The 18,766-nt window shown below is 40.8% G+C and overlaps 1 protein-coding gene across 3 annotated transcripts in view; it reads right to left on the reverse strand.

The window, feature by feature from the left end:
* PTPN4 (protein tyrosine phosphatase non-receptor type 4) overlaps nt 1-11,347 on the reverse strand; it is a 109,297-nt gene extending 97,950 nt beyond the window's left edge. For 2 of the 3 annotated variants that reach the window (XR_003987733.1, XM_030453948.1), the window contains exon 1: nt 11,221-11,347. The gene's annotated coding sequence lies outside the window, so the exon portion shown is untranslated. The remainder of the gene's footprint in view (nt 1-11,220) is intronic. The other variant, XM_030453947.1, reaches the window with a different exon arrangement.
* Nucleotides 11,348-18,766: the final 7,419 nt, after the last annotated feature.

Consider the following 18,766-nt stretch of genomic DNA (forward strand, 5'->3'; position numbering starts at 1 on the left):
TAACTGATGGAAACAGTGTGCAAGAGCTGCCCAAAAGCCTCAGCACTCAGGAGGTCCATTTACAGGCAGCAGGCACTACTGAACACACGAGTGCTGTTATTTCATGTAACATCATCTTGTTACCAAGTTTGGACAGTTTCAAAAGAACAGAGGCATCAAATTTTGAAAAGCTTCTGGTGTGCTGAAACAACGTCCTTTGAGACCATCTCACTTTCCTTGCTTCCACACACCTGAAAACTTCAGGATCCAAAGGACTATTACAGCTGGTGTTTAGCAGGACTAAGAGGTGCAATGTGAATACTGAAGGCTGGCAGTACTTCCATGACAACACTGTGGCATCCCAGGTTGGTTATTTCCATGGACATTATACTCAAGAAATTAAACATTTTGGAGAACACGATGTGCTTTACATTCTATTAGTTCAATAGGCAAAAAGTAATCCACCAACTCCATTTTTAAACATTTCTTTTATATTTTAATTACAATACAGGAAAAGGAGACTGCTTAACATTGGTCAGCCTTTGAGGAGAAATCCCATCAGTGAATATTCCACTGACGAACTTTGCACAGAGCTGAACATGCAAATTACCATGAATAGAATTTCACAGAAAAGATTAAAATTACACTGTTTCGGAGTGCCTAATGTAAATACATTATTTTCAAATGAAACTGTCAAACATCTTGTTGTGGTGGTAAAAACCAAATCACTACGCAAAATGATAATACAAGAAAAGTCAATTGTATGTTTCTAATAATAAACGCTCTTGTGGCTTTTGAAGTCACAAAAAAAGTCTTGGCTGAATTGAAGCATTGATTTCTGTAGTTATTTATGTGCAGTTCCTATTAGAATTCTATTTAATTCCTTGAATGGTGAATGGAAGTGCTTTTGAAAACACACACAAGAACTAAACAAGGGACAAAACAAATGGAAAGCCTAGTGTTGCCAAAAAAAGTTTAAAAAAGTCAACAGAACTTTTCAATTTTTTTTTTAAGTGCAAGCATGTAAGACACAGTCAGAAATTATTACATCTAATACAAGAACAATATCCAGAATACATTTACTTTCAATCCTGAAGAGGAAGCATGCAGATCAGTATCTGCTTCTCAAATAGAATTTTGAAAAATCTTGGGATACTCTCCTATTATGTGCTATAATAAAACATGGATTTATTGTTACAGAATTTTTTTAATCTCCATTCTTTTGTCCACTACACAACAATATGAAGATAATTTACTCAGTATGTATAGTTGTATGTATACAGTACAATATAAGTTAATTATATTATGGATATTACATAGATACTTTTCAGGGGATTCTCTACTGATTTTAGGCCACATTAGTTAACATATTTATATAGTATACTCACATATTTATCTGATATGTATATATATAATAAAGTATTCTCTGCAAATGCTGGAAGTTCATTGAAGGCTTGAGATCTGTGTCCCTGATGCTCTTATTCATAATAATTCATTCATTTTTAGGCCACTCTTAATACACTTTAAAGCATCTGCAGGGCAACTGCCTATCCTACCAATACTGAAAGAAGACGAGAGTTATCTGACAAAGAGCCCTGCCTCAACTTCACAAGTTTTAGGTTTTCAGATGACAATTTGTTTTCTCTTCATCGTATATAACAAAGTGGATTTCAAGCCCATTTCAATACTAGGGATAAATTATTTAAAATATTTTAGTAAATATTTATTATTATATTTTAATTTATATTTGATTTATAATTATAAATATTTTATTTAACTTATTTTAGTAACAATTAGTCAACCTTATTTTTTTACTTCAACTCAAAGAATTATGATAAATGCAATAAATGGCCATTCAGAAAGGCATCTCAATTCCTAACAGTTTTGCTCTGAAGTTGGACAATGGATTAGTTTTAATGTTATAAATTATGAAGATAAGGGATACTTATACATTGCCAAAAGAAAAAGTTTCACAAGGCTTTTTGAGGGAATGAATTATAGTCATTTAACTCTGGAAAGCAGAGTTTTAGAATGTCTTTCTCTTTACAACAGAAAATAATAGTACTAAGAATTTTACCTTCAGAACTGGTGTATCAGCCTACCTTTATTTACACTGAAGACTACATCTGCTTTCTTATAAGCTTAAGAGTGGAAAATAATGAACACTTCTGGGAAAAAAAAAATGAACTGTAAAGTGCTCTTCTCTTTAACAACTCAAATACTCAGAAACTTATTTTGAAGCAACTTTAAATTACTGTAATAGCACATCTTGGCAGATGATAAGGAATCTTTTTTTTTCCATTTTTCCTATTTACTCATAGCACAGTATTCTCGTAAACTATGGCAACTACTTCAATTTTGGGAAGCCAGCACCACTCTGCAATCATACATTTTTCTCTCTAACACAATGATACAACTGCTGTTGCACACTGCCCTGAGACAAGGGATGTAAGACATCCCAGCTTATTGCACACAGCTGCTAGAGGACACACAACTGTCATAGGACACAGAGCAGCAGAAGGCAAAATATATTCAGAATTAATATTAAAGACTTCAGTAGAAAATGCCTTTTGGAGACAGAGTAACTACAATGATTTCCCAGAACAGTTACAAATAATCTATTTGTATGAAAGGTATAGAAAAAAAAATCTGTAAAGAAACCAGGAGATTTGACAAAGTAGCTTTACTGGATACTTAAGTCCTATTTCAGAGGTGTCTAAATGCTACCTGAAGTTTCAGATGGTAGTCAGGTTTCCCTTTCGCAATACTCTCTCACATATATTTCATTAGTCTAATTCCTACAAATCACTTATTTCAGTTTTCTTAGGTCTGTGTATGTGTTCTCAATGCCAAAGGAGTCATTATTTATACCATCCTTATTTAGAGGGGGATGGTTTTTGTGACAAGCCTTATGCAGAAAACATCTATCACTAAAGAGCTGCACACAGAGCTCTCCTTTATAAGTGTGGAGAACATCTATTACAGGGGAGTGGGGGCAGCACCAGGACCATAAAAAGGAGGCAATGCTTCTGCTGGTAACTACAACTGAGCCTTTTAATTGCTTACTTCAGTTTTATTAAATAGCTTACAGCTATCTAGAGAATTTCTAATTTTTCATTTAATTAATCTCAAGAATGAAGTTCTCCCATAGGAATTTCCTCTTGGAGGACTTTTTGTCAGATGTTAATTTTCAGTCTATTTTCTTGTCTTCTACAGAGGAATTCTATTCTGAGTGTAACCAAGGGTAACCTTAGTGGCTACCCAGGACTCATCTTCTTACTGTAGCTCCCCCAGCCTTTTAAGTGTCATATTTTAGAAAGCGGATATTTTACTATCTTTAAGTGTATTATAAAATTCAGTTAAGTATACACAACTGTTGCAAAATTTGAAAACAATTCAATTTCTGCAAGCACATGGACTATGAAAACTAAAAAACTGCTTTACAAAAGAACCCAGAGAGCATCCACTGCATTCTGCCTGTCCCCAGACACACCAAATCACTTCACCCAGCAGAGCTGAGCTGTAGAACAAAGGCCTCAAATCTATACTAGGAGCTAAGGGAGAAGACAGTACCACCGATGCCTGAAGTCTCTAAAGTAACAAAAATTCTACCAAGCAAAGTTTTTTGCAGATCACACCACAGGGGAAAGGCAAAGCAAAAAATAGCAACATTTCCAAACAAAGAGCTCCAAAATGAAAATATTTCCTTAGTCCTGATGACTAATATCTGGATGTTTAATAGTTCAAGCCATTTCCAAATGAAGTGGTTTATAAATCTTACCTATATGGCATATTTTAATATACCATAAGATGAAACCAGAAGCTAAATATTAATTAGTGAAGGGTTACAAAAGTAAAAAAAAAAAAGTAAAAGAACCCCTCTTACTACCATTTACATTCTGCCCCTCCTTAGCTATTTGCACATATTGTGAACTTGAGAGGCCAGAAGCAGAACTAAAAGTAACTGTATCAGCCCTATATTGAAACATCTCAATTAACAATCCAAGCTCACAGAAAACAAGCAAGCCAAAAAATATTCGAATAATTTGGAGGTATGACCCCATAATGTATCTACCCCATCAATTTGTTATATTGCACTGCCATTTCTGCATTTCTGTTGCTCCCTCCTGAGGCTGTACCACAGCTGGTTCAGCAGAAGTTTCCCATGAGGTGATGAGATTTGCCAATATTAAAAAAAAACAAAAACAAAACAAAAACAACCAAACTCAAACCAAATGAATCAACCAAACAACAAGATACTCATCTTTCATTTCTAATTATATTTTCCAAAACCTTATACAATTTATAATTACTGCAGGACAGCTGTCTTTCTCCTCTTTCCCCTCTTCTCCATTCAGACTGAGATAAAGGTGATACATCCTTTCAGCTTTAAAGAGGCAGTTCCCTTTTAATCTTTCAAACCCCTTTTTTGTAGGCACTACATCTGGAAAGGTCCTTCCACACATCAGATTTAAAGAGATCAGCTCCACAGAAAGCAGGTGCATTCAGATGAGCTGACAGGATGCAATATCTTCTTACAGAGTCAACACACAAGCCTAAAACACACTAAGTGGGGAACTACTTGCAGATTAGAATTTCCAAGTCTCCCCCATAGCCTCATTTGCACTCAAGTACTAAAATCAGACCGTGGCATCAATCATAACAGCAGCAGCCTGCCTCCAAAAAAAAAAAAAACAAAAACAAAAAAACAAACCCAAAAAACAAAAACACCAAGAATCCCATCCAAGGAAGGCCTTAAATAGCAGGTCACAGTTTAGAGGTTACAGGCCACAGTGATTTAAAACTAAAATGCCAAGTTCTATAAAATTCTATTTTTAAGAAGTCAAACTAACTGATGCATGTCTCTTCTTCTGAAGCCTATCTTTTCTACATAGGGACACCATATAAACTCAGTAAAACATTTGAAGAGCAGCACTGAGGCTGCATGCAGTTTAGAGACAACACAAAGCTTGCACACATAGTGCACATCCACAATCCATATGGGGAAAAAAACCCCCAAACTTACAATGCAGCACATCATTACTCATCAGCACTGGTCACATTTAACCCTTTTCACACTTCAGAAGTCAAGTATCTCTCACTACTACTTTTAGCTTCAAGGCTAAAAGCTTGACACAAATATCAAGACAGACAAATGTGGTGACATATATCAACTCTCTCCAAAGCTGGAGTGAGTTTCATGGAAAGACTGCAAGTTTTTTTTACCAACAAGGTTGGAGGAGGAAAAAAAAAAAAAACAGGAAAAACAAACACACTTCAAAAAACCAAACACCACAAATCAAAAACAAGCAAAAAATTAACCCAGTTTTACTATGTGATTCCCTGCCTGAATTACACACACACACATATATATATATATATTTGTTATATATATAGAGAGAGAGAGTTGTAAGGTCTAGGAAGCATCTTTTCTGAAATGAGAGAAATAGATCCCATTCTGGGCTTTGGGGTTTTTTTGTTTTTGTTCATATGAGGTATAAGAGCTTGAACTTGCAATGAACATGTTTCTCAACTTACAACTATTTGATGTGGCTTAGGAAAACACAGGCAAAGCATCATCCAGAAATTATCTGCTCATCCAGAGGAAACTGCTAACCTAGGAGTTCAGAGAGAATTAATAGTAAAAACTGTTCTTCCACTGACCAGCACGTTTCTGTGCACTCTTACTGAGAAGTTGGCCATTTCTCTAGCTAAAGGACTAGGAAATTAATGTTTTTATTTCTCTTCAGGGCTGAGCTAACTATGAAGTTAGTCCAGCACTGCATCTCTATTGGCACAGAGAGAAGAACAATACCAAGTATCTGGTACATCACACCTGAGTATCTTCCTTTAAAACCAGGAAGGCTTTTCCTGGTTTCAGGAATCATTTCAGGCAATCAAATCCACTTGCTTGACTCTTTTTGCAACTACCTCCCACTGCAGAAAGAAAACCCAGAAATCCTCCTTCCAAGACACAGTAGGTTTGCACATCCCTTTGAGACAAAAGAGCCACAGCAGGCTATTATCTTTTAGCAGCTGCAGCTTTGGTTTAGATGGAGAGCTATCTGCTGCAAATACAGTTTCAATTTCTGGTTTTAAACGTGACTGATGCCATAAAGGAAAAAAAAAACAAAACAAAAAAAGACTTAAGAAAACTTGAAAACTTCTCTCATCCAAGAAAGTATTTTTGAAATGTAACTTTCATTGCACTGAATAGACAGTTTCGGTGCACTAGTGATATAATTTACTTTGCATTTCTGCCATTTGGAACTGACACAAAACATTGGGGGGGGGGTTGGCTGGTGGGGTTTTTTTTGTTTTGGGCTTTTTGAAGGGGGGGACTGTTGGGTTGGTTCTTTTTTTGTTTAGGCTTTGGGTTTTTTTATATAGGGCAGAGAGATGTTGGTATGCAAATGGAATAAACTGGCCAGAGGGTTTAGGAAAAATTACACTAACTTATCTTAAAAGTTAATATCCTTTTAAATAAAAAGTGAGGATCACTTGTTTAACCCAAACATGGTTAACAGGACAAAATGAAACCAAATCATAACAAATACCAAAAAAATAGATTACACTTAATTTTGTAATTAGTTTAGGAAAACTATCAAACAGAAGAGAAAAATTGCATGCAACTACAGCCTTTAAACTGAAACATCAACCCCCAAAAAAGCATGTAAGAACAAGCTTTTCAGCATTTAATATCAGATATTCAGTGATTTATAATTTAAAGTCTAAATCCCAGGTTGATAAGAGAACAGCATAGATGGTCCTTCAATCTAATCTACATTAGTCTAATTTAAAAAAAAACAACAAGTTAATCTCCTGCAGCACTACATTTGATTTTCATTTGAAGACTTGTGCTTTTGGTCATGCAGAATAATTCAGTCATTATCCTCTCAGTTAGTTACCTTCCAGATAAGGAAGGGACAGAAGGGCAGTGTAAGAACACACATACCACAGGACATGGATTATCAATTTTTCCCTCTTAAATCTTACGGATGGCCTGAAAATTCAAGTGAAAACTGGAAAACTGTACTTCATTCCTCTTTCAGTTAAAATATTTCCCAGAGCATTCTTCATTACAGATCATAAGTACTCATAATTAAATACTGTTTATCTTTAAATGGATATTAGCCATTTCCTTCTTCCTCAAGTAGCTGCAGAGATGGCAGTATCTCATAGACCACGCAAATTGAATTGCATTTATCATCCAGCCTTATAACTTGTCCAAGAAGTAACTGCAGTACAAGACAAAGAAGTGTGACAATTGCATCACCCAATGAAGTCTTTTTTTGGAAATGCATGAGCTGAGAAAGAGGCTGGTTCTACTCTCACATTATGTATTTAAAATCATCTGATCTACCTGAGTAACTATGTGACAATCAGCTGTAATATTCTATAGTATATACTGGGATGCACAACCAGCACAGATTTCATTATGCTGTAACACAAACCACCATAAAAAGACCATATTCTTGTAACCTACATCTGGACATTTAATTCTGGTATGTCATGCATGTCTGAAATGACACAGAAGTATTATTTCTGTGAACACACTAACTGCTGTAAACTTGAAGTTATTTTGTAAGTGATGAATAGCAATAGCTTTCTAATCATTCTGAAATTCTCAAAATTAACAATGGAGTTTTGTAATATGCACCTGCAGATATGTAATTCTATGAGAAAACTTTCAGCAAACTGAAAAATTTTAGAAATTAAAGGTTTTAAAAAGCCTACTTAAAACTATTCTTGTGCTAATTCAGTGAATTACAAGTCCTCAGGGAAAAACAGCCTCTGTTCCCAAACAAGCACACAGGAACAGCTGGCCCAGACAGCAGAGACCTTCTGTCATATTACCAGGCCACTGTTCAGCTCTTTTGGTTTTGTCTTCTGCACAGGCCATTCTCCCTCTCTCCTTTTTCTTCCACCTTCACAATTCCTTCTTTCCACTACAAACAATCCCATATTATGTGTACACACAACCATTTTTACAGTTGCAATAAACCTCCATGAGAATTTTGTCTGGCCATCTTATGAAAAGTGACAGCACCAGAGTGAAAGTGGGGTATTATTTAAAAAAAAAAAAAAACAAAACAAAAAAAAACCACCACAGTCAACCATCTGCTGAAAGATTCTCTTGTTTGACCATTTTTGTATTGGGTGAGAATGGAAGCGAGGTGACATAAAAACAGGATGTGAAGGCATGGGATTCATGTGATCTTGTACCAAATTTAAACCCAGAAAGGGGAGGAGGCAAGGAACAATCATCTTTCAGAGGATCTAACTAATGGTAGTATGAAGACCTAAGAAGACAGAACACAGAAACATGCTATTTAACAACTTAAGAAAAATAATTTCACATTGACTTCAACAATAACAAAGCATGTGTATGGCTACTAATTGTTTTAATTAAGTTTTGATCAGCTGAATAGTTAAAACAGAACTTTTAATTCACCACAATTTTCAGAAGACACTTAACCCAACCCATTTACCTCATCCAAAAGTCTAAACTGCCACAAGCAAACCATTTAGTCTTTGTTCCTAATGTACAGGTTAGCTTACAGGACTAAGGGAACTGTGCTGAGTGTCTTCCCCTCCAGCATTCTCAAACTTGTAACTTCCACTCAGCTGTTCGGAACAAGCTTGCAGAGTACACATTCTACTTTTCATATGTGAGCAGAAATCAATGCACAGAACTTACATGTGCACTCAACAAAACATTCATAAAATAACTTACCAAGGATAACAAGACCCCCGTGAGATGGAACACCCCCACCACATGAAGATCAGGACCTCTCAGGGCTAAGTTACAACATGAAAGCAATTTCAAAACAAACCCTCTTTTCCACAAAATAAGCATGTTGCACACTACTGTTTTAGGCTTTTACTCTGAGCACCAACCTTACAGCTCTTTGCACACACAGAAACCTACATAGCATGCCCCACAAACACAAAGGTCAACAACACACAAAACACAGACAGGCAGCAAATGCTCCTGATAAACATCGGCCTTCTGACTAACAGAGTGACTGCTGGAGCTCCAGATCCTGCACAGTTTTCTGTAGGTGGATCCCCTGCCCAGACAGGGGTCACTGCAGGATCAGAGCCAAAACGCTGTGCCCTGGGTACTAACTTAGCATATATTCCAACATGCTAATGGCAATAACATGTAATAGTACTACATGAACCCTGTTAGTTAATGAGAGTTCATCCACTCCATAAAGCAATTAGCATTACTTCTCAGATTAGAGGATTTTGCTTTTATTCATGTTTTTAAAATGTCGCTGCTAGTAATAAATTGATTCTAGTGACAGAAAAACAGTATAGGCTTAACTTTCCTGCTGCTACGGTGTACACATACCCAACCCTGAAAGTATTTTTAGCAAGGCTGTTCAATCAATACTGCTGTGTACAGCCTTAACTAGACATAAGTAGAACAACAGAATTATAAAGCATGGCAACAAACAATATAATTCATGGAAAACTTTACTACACAGGAAACAAACACCAAACTAAACCTTAAGCAGGTGAATTTGATTCTAAAGCAACTTAATATGAGCATATAGAAAAAGTTCCAACAGGTAAAATTTTAAGACATTTCTGCTTTTGAGGAAAATGCATTGGAGTTTCAATATTTAATTTAACTTTACAAACTACAAATACACCCACAAACATCATCTAAAAATGCACAGAAACTCTAATGACATCAAAATTATTAAAAAAAAAATCAAACTAACAGTTACATATGTGAGTTTATACAGCAAAACATGCCTGGGAAACATATAGACACACATGTATCTATCTGTAAGCTTATCATTCAGAGCCCTATTTTATCAACATGGTGCAAGCCAAAAAACAACTTTTTAGGTCAGTGAAGCAAGAAATCCATTGTCCAGGAAATGGCATCCATAAGATTACAATACTGAATATTTTATATTTAGGCAGTGAACTGGAAAACTTTTCTACAATATACATATCTAATAAGAAAATAGTTTTACCACTCATAATCTAATTTATTCTTGTATTCCTACAGTGCTTATTTACAATGTGATGAGCTCATAAATGTCTGCAAGTGCGTGAGCACACCAGTAGCTCCCGAAATTATGGTTATTTGCCAATAGCAAGCAGGCAAACGTGCATTCACAAAACCCCCTTACCATTCAACAGAGTTTAGCTCAGGGCAAGAGAAATGCCCTGTGGGTGAGAAAATGTACGTGCATACTGCAGCCTAACCATTACTATTCAGCTGCGATCCATTACCACTTCTATAACGCACAAATCTCATAAATATTTTCTATCTCACAGTTAAAAATACAGTAACAGCTTGGCCACACTAAAGCCCTGGAAGTAAGTAGCAGCACAAAGTTCATTCATGTATATTTTACATCTGAACGACATCTATTCTTTGAATAGGCAAGTGGTGGGCACGTTTCACCGACACCGGCAGCTATCCAGTTTTAGGAAAAAGACTTTATTCCTCGTACAGCTGATGCTGCGACGGTATATTTGAGTTAGCCCATCACCAGGTACACCGAAAGCCTCTGTCGCATATAGACACAGGCGATTATACAAGCCTTCTGCTTGAGGGAGATACTAAAAATGTACCAGAGGAATGCAACGACAGCACCCAAACCCATTTTCCTGCCTATATCCAGGGCAACGCGCACATGTGCCTAGAAAGCACAGGAATCCAAACTTTCATATTAAATATGCTAAAAAAAATTAAAAAAACCACCTCCGTTTCAGGTGTTGGGTCGATCACATTTCACAGACCCCGAACTCCCCCCGCCGCCCTCGGCCCCGCCGCTCGTTCCCCCCAAGGCTGTTCAGGAGCCCTCCCCGCGGCCCGGAGCCGGTTTCACACAGGCCCCCCCAAAACCCTTCCCCAGCGCGGAGCTGATCTCCTTTCTTTTACAGAGGCGAGGGGGCAGAAGGGGCACCCACCCACCCTCACCCCCACCCCCTCCTTCTCCCAAAAGGGCTCTCGGCAGAGCCGCTCGCCGCCAGCGGCGACCTGTGCGAGAAGTTGCGGGGAGGGAGAGGGGACGCGGCTGAGGGGGTGGGGGGGAGAAGCTGCGGAGCCTCGGCCCCCGCAGCCGGCAATGGGGGTGAGGGGTTGCCGAGAACACAGGAATGCGGAGGAACAGTCGTGTGTGCGTGTGAGCGTTCTCCCCACCGCCGCAGCCGCCCCTCTCTCTCTCCCGCAGCGCGCAGACCCGAGCGCCCCGGCGTCCTCCTTACCTTCACATAACAGCCACGTCCTTCCCGAGGGAGCGGGGACGGCGGAGGGAAGAGGCGCGGGGGCTGCGCTCGCCGCTGCCGCCCCGCGACCCCCCGCTCGCGCGCTCGGGCACGCGCCGAAAGGCGCTCGGGGACGCGCGCGCAGCACCGCACCGCGCAGCGCAGCGCCGCACCGCACACAACCTCCCCCCCACCCCGCCTCCCGCGCGCGCGCGCGGGAGCGGGCCCGTCCCGCCTGCTCGCTGCCTTCAGTTCCCCCGCAGCGACCGCCCGAGCCGCAGCCTCGGAAGCAGCAGCGACAGCAGCCGCAGCAGCCGCCCCGCGCCCAGCCGCAGCGGCGAGGACCACATCGTACTGCGGCGGCTGGGCCGGGGAACGGGGAAGGGGAAGAGCTGGGGGAGAAAAGAACGGGAAAGCCCGGGTGGCGCTGGGGGGGAGGTGAAAGGCGTCGGACCCCCCCTCCGGCCTCTCCTTCCTCCCTCTCCTCACAGCGAGCGGCCGGAGGGGGCGGCGAGGCGGGAGCCGGGGTAGAACAAGGCAAGGCGGCGGGGCCGGGCGGGTGCGGCGCGGGCCAGCTCTCCCCTCACGGGGCACGGCGCCGCCTCGCACACGGCCGCCCCGCACGCAGTCCCGGGCGGGAGGCGGAGGGGAGCGGGCAGGGAAACGGCGGCGGGGCTCTGCGGAGGCGCCCTCCCTGCCGGCGAGCGAGCGAGCGTCTGGGGGGGAGAAGGTGGGAGGAACAGCAGCCGCCTCCTCCTCCTCCCCTCATCACCTCCCTCCCGCCTCATACAGGCAGCATAGCAACCAACATGGCGGCTGCGCAGTCACCCGCCGGCGGGCGGGTGGGGGTGCGGGAGCCGGTGGGGGAAAACTCGCGAGAGTCGAAAGGGAAGCTGGCGGAGCCCTCCCGTTGCCATTGGACCCACCGCCTGTCTGTAAGGCGGGGCTGGGAGCCCATCCCGCGGCGCCATTGGACGGAGCTACCATCAATCAAATGGGCGGTGCCCCGCCTCAGCTCCTGAGCGCGGATTGGCCACTTGAGCCGTCAGTCAGTGGTGCAGCGTGGGTCCGTGGGTCGCGGTGGGAGCAGCTGCGCGGCCTCCCGCGGGGGTTCGTGGCCGCGGCCCCGCAACCCCGGTTCGGCGGCTGAAAGAGTTCCCGAGGGGCGGTGTGGCTACGGAAGCCCCCGGATACTCTGGCCTCTCTTCCCGCCACGGGACGTTAACCCGAAGCGTTGCTGTCAGCGCAGTCAACCCCTGCGGCCTCAAGGGATGGCGAGGCCCCGGGGCAGCAGGGATCCCTCCCGTCAGAAACGGGGCTGTAGAAAGGCGAGGTGTAACCGCAGGCTTCCCCATAATCTGTGCCCCTGCCCTGAGCGTGGGTGCAGCCTGAGGACCCTTTGGTCGGGGGTGCGCAGAGCCGGAGCCTCCCTGCCCAGGGACACAGCAGCCCGGGCCCTAAGGGCTGGCAGGGACACAGGAGGGTAATAATAAAGCAGAGCAGGGAGAAGCTTGTAACAAGGGCAGAGATACTGCTTACCTGAACGCTAGCAATAATGCACTTCACTGACACACTGCTCACTGGTGCCTCTCGATTTCATGGGACTGGCTTGCAAGTGGTTGGAGTTTAACTGCCAGGCTAGGATAATGCCACTTAAATAGCAAGTCAAAAATGAGAAAATGAGCCAAAGGGGGGAAGAGGGATAACATGATGGTGTCACTCTCTGTCTTGACCATGTGCCCACACAGGCTCACAATGCAAATGTCCTAAAAAGAGTTGCTCTCTGCGTGCAAGTCCTTGCCAGGGTCTGCCAAGGTTTGAGGTGTATTGTGCCTTCAGTCTACATAAGGATTTTAATATGTAGCTCATTGGAAAGTTGGCTTTGGAAGACATAGTTCAATGCAACTCAATGCTTTAATGTCTCTATACTGTGTGTGAGAGGGTTTGGTTGAAAGTGTCTTTAATGTCCATTTATTAAAACAAGGCCTCTCACAACAAGCTCTTCACTAAATAACAGATCCATAGAATAAGTGGTTCAGAATGAATTCTTGGATTTCACAAATCAATTCCTAATCATAGCAAGATGCAGAGTAATAATAAAAGGAGTTTGCATGTACTTTCATAATTAACATCTTCATAAAATTTTATTCTATTGATGTTTGTAAACCTGTACATTTTTAGCCTAAATTGTTCTTGTAGTAATTCTGTTCTTTTGCTTAAATAGTCCTTATCTATTAGCAGTGTTTATTTCCATTATTTTTTAGAAAGCAGTTGTACCCCCTTTATTTCACCAGGCTAAGAAATTCAAGCTCTTTTCACCTCCTCTCTGTTTTCCTGAGTGAGTATGAGGACACAGAGGATTCTCCAGCTGTGTCATCTTTTCAGGAATAAGTTGAATAAGGGGTTGGAAGACGAAATTTGGAGAAAGCAATGAAGGAGGAATTATTGATAATAAACAACCTGGAGCACTTTTAAATGTTATACTTTTTAATGATTATGACTAGAAAACACATACATTGCTGTTATTTAAACTCAATTAATGGAAGTCTATAAATGAGATTATAAAGTTTGAAATGTGAATGGTTCTCCTGTACTGAACTATTCCTAGGCTGCTGATTTCATAAAGCCCCAAAATAACACACACAGCATCAGTGATGCCATTCCTTACGGTGTCCACATTGCTCCATCTCTTCTCAACCATTCCCATAGCTATACTGACAAACTGATTGTGGTGCACCTTGAGACATTCACTAACTGCATTCTGCATTTCTGAACTACTGCTGGCCTCTCAAGCAGTGGAAACGGGATTCTTCTTTGCATTAAAGAGATCCTTAGCTGCGGAGCTGTCTTGGCTTCCTGGTAATTCTATTTCAGATCACGGCTAATTTATTCACAGATTGCATAGATACTTTTTAGTCCATTTGCACATGGGCTTCAAAGTCTGGCTCTCATGATCTCATATAATTTTCTTTGCTTGTGCCTGGTTTATGTCAAATGTACTGTTCTATTCAGTTTTAGAGTAACAGTAGTAGTTGCATTATACCAAGTGTGTTATAGATAAGCAGCCCAGCACAACCACACAACAATTGTTTGGCATATGTAACATTAAGCTGTTACAAAAGGAGATGTTTTGCGAATCTAACACAAAATTGGTGACACACACTAAAGGCTGGACATTCCAATGTGGTTTCACTGCAATACATTATTATTCCTATAATTTATTGTTTACAGAAGAAGACTCCATTCAAAGCCCTAAATAAAGGCAGTGGAAGATTCCCATGGTGTGTAAAATACTTAAGTTCAGGCCTACATCACAAGAGTGCTACATGTTTTTTAAAATAAATACAGAGACAAGGTTCTCCAGCTCATGCTCTGACAGTATCAGTGGAGCAGAATTGCACTGCAGGATGTTTGCATACAGGCTTTGCTCAGCCCTCATAATGAGGAGTTCAGCAGAGAACTTCCTCTGCAGAATTCTAATTTCTGAGTTATATGTGGTATACCCTGAGTGATCACCTCCCCAAATTATGAATGAAAGAGAGGATGCAAAGTGAAAGGTGACTGTCATTATTTACTCAAAAGAGAATACATTCCTTTCATAGGTAACCAGTGCATTCAGTTCACTTCTCAGCAGCGTGGCTCTTTTCTGTAAGAGCAAGTTTGTGGCTGCAGTCTGCCTGTGCATGCAAGCAATGAACTCTGCCTCTTGCATAGGTACTTCATATAGCAAGAACTTAATTGTCAGACTGGTGCATGGGGCCTGATCTGTACTGTTGCTGATGCATTTTCGGGAGGATGTGGTATCTCATGACCAGTTATGTCGTGTCATTAAAAAGCCATTTTGTACAAGTTAAAATGTACCAAAAAAAAAAAAAAAAAAAAAAAAAGCATTTTGTACAAGTTAAACCTCACAGCTGTATAAACATAGGGACAAACAAAAGCTTCTCCTTAATACATCTGTGGTGTCTGTGCCAACAACCTTCCTGCTCATGCAAGACCCGCCAACCAAGCTGCAATGAGTTATGTGAGAAAAACTTACATTAAAAATGTGAATGGTATTTTAAACCTCTCACTGAAATATCATGCAAGCTGCTTTGTTGCCAAGATGATGGATTTAAACGGCACCAGGATAAGTGACATTCACCACAGGCAGCATTTAGTTGGGAAAGAGGCAGGAGAATATGTTTAACAGCACTTTCTATGAAGTGGGGTCCTGATTCAGCAAAACAATTCAGACACATACACACCTTGCTCTGGGAAGCTTCAGGGCCACAGGCACAACCTTGAGGTGAGATGGGCCACGTCCCTGTGGAGAATGCCACTGCTCAGTGTGGGTGGCAGGCACGTCAGTGCTTGAACGGGGCTCTGGGATCACTGCTAAAACACAGTATGGACATAAATACCAAGTGTGCTTGTTCAGCAGTGCCCCAGGTAAGCTATGGGGACAATCATTTCACTTGGTGGGGCAAGGACTAACTTTCTCTTCACATTTATGCAATAGCTGATGCAACAGGTCTCCACAAAACGGGTTGTTAGAATACTGAGAAATCACAGTTTGTGTTAATAAGCTTGCTGCAGCTTGCAGGCATTTCTCTTTAAATTATATTTAAACGATAAACCTCGAGGAATAGGTTGAGGATGAAAGCTGATGGAAACATCAGTAGCTACAGTTGCTAGGCCATGTTCTGCTAACTTCTTTTTTCTCCAGCCAGACTTGGAACAAACTCCTTTTTTCTTTTAACACACATCAAAGTAGCACAAAGTTGCATTTTTAGCTACCTATTGCAAATACCTGAGCCTTTTCTGCATGCCATCTGTGCATTCAGTTGTGGAATATTGTTATTTTCTGCTTCTATCCAGAAAGAGGAATAGCATAGACTCTGGCAAGTTAAAAGCAAAATCACAATATAGGAGGCAAAAAAATTGTTTTAAACCATGAAAACTTTTCCAAATACATTGACAACAGGAGATCTTCCTGAGAACACAAGGAACCAGTGGGCAACAGAGGTATACTATAAGCATTCAAGGAAACCACAGCAGGAGAGCTAAGTTCTTTTTTCTACCACTATTCCTTATGATAGATTTTGAGGTGATTGCTGCAACAAAATCTTTTCTAGGGGCATAGTCAGGGGAAAAAAAAAAAATCACAAAATGTAGTATGTACATTTCATGAGCCACTCAGTAAATTGTTTGGTACCTGCCTGCCAGGACAACGTTTCTCATTCCAGTGTTCTCAAGGAGCTGGGATCTGAAATCACCAAACTACTAATTACGCTTTCTAACTTGGGGTTTGGAGTGAACTCTGTTCTGGAGGAATAGAAAGTGATATATGAAATTCCAATTTGCAGAAAAGACTTCAAAGAAAACCTAGAAATGACAGACCAGGCAGCCTAACACATGGTTTATCACCATATAATGGGAAGAGATGGAAACTGCAAATCTGGTGGTGCTTTAAAACTGTCAGCAATGTCAGCAAACATGGATAAAGAGGAGCTGGCTTATAGAGACTCTGTATAAACATTGGGACATTGGAGTCCTCCTCAGCCATAATCCAGCTCCCTGTTGGAAGAAGATAAAGTATGTACCATCTTCTGCTTCCTCCTGCTTCCTTGCTTTTTTTTTTTCCCAGCTTGGCTTTACTCTCAGTCTAATTCCCACAAAAAGGCAATAAAAATGTATGTGACAGAAGGAGGCACAGCATCTTCTGGGGATCAGTCTAAACACTAAGAGGACTGTAGAGATGATGTGAAGAACATTGAACATGCAGCCAAGATTAAGGACTGGTGTACACAGATTTCTCCAAACATTTTTACAAAGCAAAACAGGAGAGCTCCTTTAGTGATGAGTAACTGCTTCAAAAGGAAGATAGATGGGTAAATTATCACAAAGAAAGGAGTAATCAGTGAGACCCAAAGGAACCTAGGCTTTAAAACATGTGATAAGTGCAACAGAATTGAACAGTGAGATGGCAGTGTTTTTCAGTGAGTCACAATTATTCAGGAAAACCAAAACCAAGACTGCTGGCACGAAACAGGAAAAAAAATGTGAGAAAGACTGAATAGGTAATAAAATACTGGCTCAAATACAATGATCACAGGCATCCATGAGGTGAAAACAAAAAAACTCCCTACCTGTGCAACACAGTAGGCTTTAAATTTGTTCATATCAGTCAGGAGAAATATTTTGGAGTCTCTATAGACAGTATATCTCAGTGCTGAGAGGCCATTAGAACTGATAAGGAAAGAAGAGAATGAAAAACATAAAACATAATGCTGCTGTACAAATTCTCAGGCATCATGTTCTTTTCTTTAATACAACACAAAATTCTGCCTATAGCATCTTAATATGTGATAGCATGTTAAACATCAGAGTAAAATATAAAAAAGAAAAAAGAGTGACTGGACTGATCAGGAAGATAAGTGCCTGCTAAGTAAAACAGATCAGGTTCTCTAGGACTACCTGGAAAATAGCTGACAAGAGGGAGACATAATAAAGGTATTAAGAAATCACAAATGACATGGGAACAGGGAACAGTTACACATTTCTTATGAGAACTAGAATGAATCAAATAATATTTTGTTCACATGAAGGTGTAAAAAAACCCAACAGGAAGTACTGATTAAACAACATCTGCTTAATCTGGGCAGTTCATTGTCATGAGATATTTTAGATGTCCAAAATACTAAAGGCTGCAATAAGTAACTGAACACATTACTGGAAGAACAGGCTGCTTTGCAGAGATGGACACAACCTCCGATTCTCTTCTTAGATTGCCAGAAATTGAGATGGTAAATAGGGGGAGAACTGAAGCTGTAACTGCTTTCTCCTTATATTTCTACTATAGACAACTGCAGGGTGCCAGGTTATCTGAACCTTTGGTGTGACTCAATTCTGTCTTAAATTACAGCTGGAGAAGAAAGATGTGTCAGACTTTTTGCTCACTGTCATATCCTGTGGTTTTTGAACATGAGAAATCCTGATAAAACGTTTTAATGAATCAAACTTCTAATGAACATTTTTAAAACCTTAAAAGGGATTTGGTTGAAGTTGTGAGAAGACATCTACAGTGATCTTATTTTAGACAATCCACTTGCAAAGATATAAAGCCAAAAATTACCACTTAGTTAGACCTCCACTTTGACTTAGCCCACAGAACCTCACCCAATAATTTCTGAAGCAAGCCTGTAACTTTGGTTTGAACTATGTTGCATGTTTTAAAATAGGTTTTGACTTTCCTAGCTCCATCATTAAGCAATCCAGCTAGAACTGCCACCAACGCCATCTGGCTTTGCAACTTGTCAGAAAATTGCTGGGGAATTTGAGAGAAGAAGAAACATTGAAAAAGCAGGCATGTACCAGTGGACTCAAGTTTGTAAGGAACTTGTTCAGTTCTGCCCCTGAGTTCTTTCTGCAGTGTAAAGGAAATAAATTTCAAAATCCAGAGAGTATTTTGAAACGAGCAGCTCAGGCACACAGATTCCAGGTCCACAGGCTTTAATTTTTCTTTTACCTTCTGTAAATATCTACAGTGAGAAATCATTCTAGC

Source organism: Calypte anna, chromosome 7 (genome assembly GCF_003957555.1).
Source record: "Calypte anna isolate BGI_N300 chromosome 7, bCalAnn1_v1.p, whole genome shotgun sequence".
Taxonomy (NCBI): Eukaryota; Metazoa; Chordata; class Aves; order Apodiformes; family Trochilidae; genus Calypte; species Calypte anna.